Source organism: Salvelinus namaycush, unplaced genomic scaffold (genome assembly GCF_016432855.1).
Source record: "Salvelinus namaycush isolate Seneca unplaced genomic scaffold, SaNama_1.0 Scaffold24, whole genome shotgun sequence".
Taxonomy (NCBI): domain Eukaryota; kingdom Metazoa; phylum Chordata; class Actinopteri; order Salmoniformes; family Salmonidae; genus Salvelinus; species Salvelinus namaycush.
In genome coordinates, this window is record NW_024059230.1 from 377924 (window position 1) to 386697 (window position 8774).

The window sequence follows — 8774 nt, forward strand, 5'->3', positions numbered from 1 at the left end:
CTGGTCTGTTCAACCTCTCTTTCGTATCGTCTGAGATTCCTAAAGATCTGAAAGCTGCCGCGGTCATCCCCCTCTTCAAAGGGGGTGACACTCTAGACCCAAACTGTTGTAGACCTATATCCATCCTGCCCTGCCTTTCTAAAGTCTTCGAAAGCCAATTTTCAAATGACTGCCTCGCCTGGTTCACCAACTACTTCTCTGATGGTGTTCAGTGTGTAAAATCAGAGGGCCTGTTGTCCGGACCTCTGGTAGTCTCTATGGGGGTGCCACAGGTTTCAATTCTCAGGCTGACTCTCTTTATATATAAATTATGTAACTCTTGCTGTGGGTGTTTCTCTGATGACACCATTCTGTATACATATGGCCCTTCTTTGGACACTGTGTTAACAAACCTCCATACGAGCTTCAACGCCATACAACACTCCTTCCATGGCCTCCAACTGCTCTTATATGCTAGTAAAACTAAATGCATGCTCTTCAACCGATCGCTGCCCGCATCCGCCCGCCCGACAAGCATCACTACTCTGGACGGTTCTGACTTAGAATATGTGGACAACTATAAATACCTAGGTGTCTGGTTAGACTGTAAACTCTCCTTCCAGACTCACATTAAGCATCTCCAATCCAAAGTTAAATCTAGAATCGGCTTCCTATTTCCTATAGCCTCCTTCACACTGCCAAACATGGCCTCGTAAAACTGACTATCCTACCGATCCTTGACGTCGGTTATGTCATTTACAAAAGGTGATTCTACAAAGTATTGAAAAGTATTATTGGTGTGAATACAAGAACAATAACATAGGCCTACTGTAGGACCCATAACTTCACCTAACAGCATACACCTACTGTAGGACCCATAACTTCACCTAACAACAACATAGACCTACTGTAGGACCCATAACTTCACCTAACAACAACATAGACCTACTGTAGGACCCATAACTTCACCTAACAATAACATAGACCTACTGTAGGACCCATAACTTCACCTAACAACATACACCTACTGTAGGACCCATAACTTCACCTAACAACAACATAGACCTACTGTAGGACCCATAACTTCACCTAACAACAACATACACCTACTGTAGGACCCATAACTTCACCTAACAGCATACACCTACTGTAGGACCCATAACTTCACCTAACAACAACATAGACCTACTGTAGGACCCATAACGTCACCTAACAACAACATAGACCTACTGTAGGACCCATAACTTCACCTAACAACAACATAGACCTACTGTAGGACCCATAACTTCACCTAACAACAACATATACCTACTGTAGGACCCATAACTTCACCTAACAATAACATAGACCTACTGTAGGACCCATAACTTCACCTAACAACAACATGGACCTATGACTATAAATAATTTAATATTTACAGGTGAAACATGGAAACTAAAATGTCTTTTTCATGACATTTCATAACCTGATCACCAGATAATTTTGTGAATAATCCCACTAGGCTACTCTGTAATGTGATGTCATTCTAAATGTCCTGAATAACGGAAAATAGCTCTGTGTGTAGTACAATAGCCCATCCATCAAGGAACAGTTCTCTCTCTACACATGAGCTAAGTATCTCCGTGTTCAAACAGACTAACGAGACCCTACTGTAAATCAAGCAGACAATAACATTATAAACACCAATTTGTTAGGGATGTTGGATCCAACGTGGAGCACGGCATAACTGTCTTTACCAGAGTAATGAATGAAGAAGCACTTTGGTTGTTGTTGCATGTCGTGATGTTTGTCATGTGACTGGCATTCAGAAAATGATTTCCTGGATCAGCTGATGATAGTTGAACATGTGACTGTTTCTAAATTGCTACAGTATTAAGAATTATGTGTAATTATTGAACCAGTTATATGCATATCATATTTTCTGGGCCAGAGTAGCAGGCAGTTTAATTTGGGCACGCTTTTCATCCAAAATTCCAAATGCTGCCCCCTACCCTAGAGAAGTTAAGCTCGAGACCTTGGGTCTCGACCCCGCCCTGTGCAACTGGGTCCTGGACTTTCTGACCTGCTGCCCCCAGGTGGCGAAGGTAGGAAACAATATCGTCACCCCGTTGATCCTCAACACTGGGTCCCACAAGGGTGCGTTCTGAGCCCTCTCCATTACTCCCTGTTCACCCATGACTGCGTGGCCATGCACGCCTCCAACTCAATCATCAAGTTTGCAGACAACGCTACAGTGGTAGGCTTGATTACCAACAATGACGAGACGACCTACAGGGAGGAGGTGAGGGCCCTCGGAGTGTGGTGTCAGGAAAATAACCTCTCACTCAACATCAACGAAACAAAGGAGATGATCGTGGACTTCAGGAAACTGCAGAGGGAGCACCCCCCCCCCCCCCCATCCACATTGATGGGTCAGTAGTGGAGAAGGTGGAACGTTTTTAGTTCCTCGGCGTACACATCACAGACAAACTGAAATGGTCCACCCACACAGACAGTGTGGTGAAGAAGGCGCAACAGCGACTCTTCAACCTCAGGAGGCTGAAGAAATTTGTCTTGTCACCGAACACACTCACAAACTTTTACAGACGCACAATCGAGAGCATCCTGTCGGGCTGTATCACCGCCTGGTATGGCAACTGCACCGCCCTCAACCGCAAGACCCTCCAGAGGGTGGTCCGGTCTGCACAAGGCATCACCGGGGCAAACTACCTGCCCTCCAGGACACCTACACCACTCGATGTCACAGGAAGGCCAAAAAGATCATCAAGGACAACAACCACCCGAGCCACTGCCTGTTCACACCGCTATCATCCAGAAGCCGAGGTCAGTACAGTTGCATCAAAGCTGGGACCGAGAGACTGAAAAACAGCTTCTATCTCAAGGCCATCAGACTGTTAAACAGCCACCACTAACATAGAGAGGCTGCAGCCAACATACAGACTCAATCTCTGGCCACTTTAATAAATGGACTTAATAAAAGGTATCTCTAGTCACTTTAAATAACGCAACTTTAATAATGTTCACATATCCTACATTACTCTCATATGTATATACAGTATATGTATATACTCATATGTATATACAGTATTCTATACCATCTACTGCATCTGCCTAGGACTTACGGCCATCGCTCATCTATGTATTTATATGTACATATTCTTATTCATCCCTTACATTTGTGTGTATAAGGTAGTTGTTGTGAATTTGTTAGATTACTTGTTAGATATTACTGCATTGTCGGAACTAGAAGCACAAGCATTTCGCTACAGTCACATTAACATCTGCTAACCATGTGTATGTGACCATTAACATCTGCTAACCATGTGTATGTGACCATTAACATCTAGTAACATGTGTATGTGACCATTAACATCCGCTAACCATGTGTATGTGACCATTAACATCTAGTAACATGTGTATGTGACCATTAACATCCGCTAACCATGTGTATGTGACCAGTAACATCCGCTAACCATGTGTATGTGACCATTAACATTAACATCCGCTAACCATGTGTATGTGACCATTAACATCTGCTAACCATGTGTATGTGACCATTAACATCTGCTAACCATGTGTATGTGACCAGTAACATCCGCTAACCATGTGTATGTGACCATTAACATCTGCTAACCATGTGTATGTGACCAATAACATCCGCTAACCATGTGTATGTGACCATTAACATCCGCTAACCATGTGTATGTGACCATTAACATCCGCTAACCATGTGTATGTGACCATTAACATCTGCTAACCATGTGTATGTGACCATTAACATCCGCTAACCATGTGTATGTGACCATTAACATCTGCTAACCATGTGTATGTGACCAATAACATTAACATCCGCTAACCATGTGTATGTGACCATTAACATCTGCTAACCATGTGTATGTGACCATTAACATTAACATCCGCTAACCATGTGTATGTGACCATTAACATCTGCTAACCATGTGTATGTGACCATTAACATCCGCTAACCATGTGTATGTGACCATTAACATCTGCTAACCATGTGTATGTGACCATTAACATCCGCTAACCATGTGTATGTGACCATTACCATTAACATCTGCTAACCATGTGTATGTGACCATTACCATCCGCTAACCATGTGTATGTGACCAGTAACATCCGCTAACCATGTGTATGTGACCATTAACATCCGCTAACCATGTGTATGTGACCATTAACATCCGCTAACCATGTGTATGTGACCATTAACATCCGCTAACCATGTGTATGTGACCATTAACATCCGCTAACCATGTGACCATTAACATCCGCTAACCATGTGTATGTGACCATTAACATCCGCTAACCATGTGTATGTGACCATTAACATCCGCTAACCATGTGTATGTGACCATTAACATCCGCTAACCATGTGTATGTGACCATTAACATCCGCTAACCATGTGTATGTGACCATTAACATCCGCTAACCATGTGTATGTGACCATTAACATCCGCTAACCATGTGTATGTGACCATTAACATCTGCTAACCATGTGTATGTGACCAATAACATTAACATCCGCTAACCATGTGTATGTGACCATTAACATCTGCTAACCATGTGTATGTGACCATTAACATTAACATCCGCTAACCATGTGTATGTGACCATTAACATCTGCTAACCATGTGTATGTGACCATTAACATCCGCTAACCATGTGTATGTGACCATTAACATCTGCTAACCATGTGTATGTGACCATTAACATCCGCTAACCATGTGTATGTGACCATTACCATTAACATCTGCTAACCATGTGTATGTGACCATTACCATCCGCTAACCATGTGTATGTGACCAGTAACATCCGCTAACCATGTGTATGTGACCATTAACATCCGCTAACCATGTGTATGTGACCATTAACATCCGCTAACCATGTGTATGTGACCATTAACATCCGCTAACCATGTGTATGTGACCATTAACATCCGCTAACCATGTGACCATTAACATCCGCTAACCATGTGTATGTGACCATTAACATCCGCTAACCATGTGTATGTGACCATTAACATCCGCTAACCATGTGTATGTGACCATTAGCATCCGCTAACCATGTGACCATTAACATCCGCTAACCATGTGACCAATAACATCCGCTAACCATGTGTATGTGACCATTAACATCCGCTAACCATGTGACCATTAACATCCGCTAACCATGTGACCAATAACATCCGCTAACCATGTGTATGTGACCATTAACATCCGCTAACCATGTGTATGTGACCATTAACATCCGCTAACCATGTGTATGTGACCATTAACATCCGCTAACCATGTGTATGTGACCATTAACATCCGCTAACCATGTGTATGTGACCATTAACATCCGCTAACCATGTGTATGTGACCATTAACATCTGCTAACCATGTGTATGTGACCATTAACATCTGCTAACCATGTGTATGTGACCATTAACATCTGCTAACCATGTGTATGTGACCATTAACATCTGCTAACCATGTGTATGTGACCAATAACATCTGCTAACCATGTGTATGTGACCATTAACATCTGCTAACCATGTGTATGTGACCAATAACATCCGCTAACCATGTGTATGTGACCAATAACATCTGCTAACCATGTGTATGTGACCATTAACATCCGCTAACCATGTGTATGTGACCATTAACATCCGCTAACCATGTGTATGTGACCATTAACATCCGCTAACCATGTGTATGTGACCATTAACATCCGCTAACCATGTGTATGTGACCATTAACATTTGATTTGACCTGACCAAGATGTGTCAGGTTTGTCAATTTATTAATTGTCTTTTGCTTGAAACCCTCCTGTCAATGTTGAGTAAGGACGCACACCTGATTACGCATATAGAGGTAGGACTAGTCTACCTGGTTACACATATAGAAGGAGGACTAGTCTACCTGGTTACACATATAGAAGTAGGACTAGTCTACCTGGTTACACATATAGAAGTAGGACAGGTCTACCTGGTTACACATATAGAAGTAGGACTAGTCTACCTGGTTACACATATAGAAGTAGGACTAGTCTACCTGGTTACACACATATAGAAGTAGGACTAGTCTACCTGGTTACACACATATAGAAGTAGGACTAGTCTACCTGGTTACACACATATAGAAGTAGGACAGGTCTACCTGGTTACACATATAGAAGTAGGACTAGTCTACCTGGTTACACATATAGAAGTAGGACTAGTCTACCTGGTTACACACATATAGAAGTAGGACTAGTCTACCTGGTTACACACATATAGAAGTAGGACTAGTCTACCTGGTTACACACATATAGAAGTAGGACTAGTCTACCTGGTTACACATATAGAAGTAGGACTAGTCTACCTGGTTACACATATAGAAGTAGGACTAGTCTACCTGGTTACACATATAGAAGTAGGACTAGTCTACCTGGTTACACATATAGAAGTAGGACTAGTCTACCTGGTTACACACATATAGAAGTAGGACTAGTCTACCTGGTTACACATATAGAGGTAGAACTAGTCTACCTGGTTACACATATAGAAGTAGGACTAGTCTACCTGGTTACACATATAGAAGTAGGACTAGTCTACCTGGTTACACATATAGAAGTAGGACTAATCTACCTGTCCCGAGCACTAATGTAGATCTATAAATGTGCCCATTTGGGGATGTCTAATAGTATTTCTGATTGTCTTAACGCTGCACCACTAATGAGTTGTGGAGCTTCTCAAAGCACATTTTTTTCTCACCTCAAACAGCAAGTAAACAAAGTCTAATCAAAATCAATTGCAAATGAGAATAACACCTCAAACTATTTGTAAAATATTTCCAGCTCTCACCCTTTCGATAACCACTCGGCACAAAAGGGAAAAACGTAATGTGCTGATCCAGTGGAAATGTCAAAACACCTGATTACTTCTTATCCCTTTCACAAATAGCCTACAGCTGTGTCGGTCGAGAACTCACTGGCACGGGAAACTGAGGGACCAGAATATTTTATACAATGTTTCAAGTTCGTTATGGACAGGCCATGTGATTTATAGGACAGTAATTTGCAATGTTTTTATTTGTTGGCTTTATGTAGGCTATTTTTTACATAGGTGGCAATGGCAATAAAAGTTACTTTTAGATTTGTATAATTTTCATTTATATAGAATGTAGATTAATCACAGACAATGATTTTGAGATACTATTATAAATTAAATGAAACTGTTCCAGTAAAATGAACATATGAAAATCATAACTGGCACCAGATCAGTATAAATGGTAAGATACATTTGCACTCCAAGTGTAGGTTGCAGACTGCTTGTGTAGCCTATTACCAGCAACGTCAGAATTTATGAAGGCCAGCAGGAGTTGGTTCAGGAAGAGTTTCTTCTCTTCTGGTTGGGCTGTATTGATGTAATGGCATGAAAATAAATTGGCTGAATATTATACAATGACTTATCAACAGCTCTAACAATTTGACCCTACAGGAAATCTACACTGGCAATTCTAGAATATACTATATAGCCTAGAAACCTGGTTAAACTATCATTATGACATCATGGATGAATTCTAGAATATACTATATAGCCTCGAAACCTGGTTAAACAATCATTATGACATCATGGATGGCCAGTCCTTGTATTCATAGTTTAGTGAATTCAGGGGGTAGCCCTGAGCTGAACTCAAACCTGGGTCCAGCGACTGACAAGCCAACACCTTATAACTGTTTTGCCAAGATGTCTGAACTTCTTGACGAGGTCGCTAGGTTTTGGGTTACGGTTGATACAATAGCTTTCTCTATGAATTTGAGAGTGGTTACATTTCTCCAGACCCCATCCCTCAGCTGTTTACCAAACCAAGTCTCTGGGCAGCCATTTTGTTGCTGTTTAAATACTAGGTTGTCCCTTTAAAAAAGCCACACAAGAATCAATCAACCAATAACAAAGCTGTAATTCCACCACTATTTTGCTAATAAGATGATGGATGGGGGTGGAGAAATGTAACTACTTTCAAATTCATAGACAGACCTATGGATGAAAGGACTGACCATCCATGATATCAACATTATAGTTTTAACCATGTTGATGCTATACAGTGTTGATTTACATTGTTTCTAAACATTGAAGTAAAAAAGCTTATTTGGGGTTCTGATGGGGTAAAAACAGTTGAACTAAGCTCATGAGGCATGTGTTATATTCTTCAAGAATCAATGGCTATAAATAAATAATTTAAAAGTCAAAATATGGATGTAGCAATTGCAGATTTCCCCTTTAACACCACACATCCTTCCAGTTCTCTGCTGCCAGTGACAGGAGCGAATTTCAAAAATCGCTGAAGCTGGAGACTTATATTTCCCTCACCAACTTTAAACATCAGCTATCTGAGCAGCTAACCGATCGCTGCAGCTGTACATAGTCCATCTGTAAATAGCCCACCCAATCTCCCTACCTCATCCCCAAACTGTTTTATTTACTTTTCTGCTCTTTTACACACCAGTATCTCTACTTGCACATCATCTGATGATTTATCACTCCAGTGTTAATCTGCTAAATTGTAATTCTTCGCTACTATGGCCTATTTATTGCCTACCTCCTCATGCCTTTTGCACACACTATATATAGACTCTCTTTTTTTCCTACTGTCATTGACTTGCTTATTGTGTTATTGGCTTGTTTATTGTATGTTATTCCATGTGTAACTCTGTGTTGTTGTCTGTGTCACACTGCTTTGCTTTATCTTGGCCAGGTCGCAGTTGCAAATGAGAACTTGTTACTATGGCCTATTTATTGCCGTGCCTC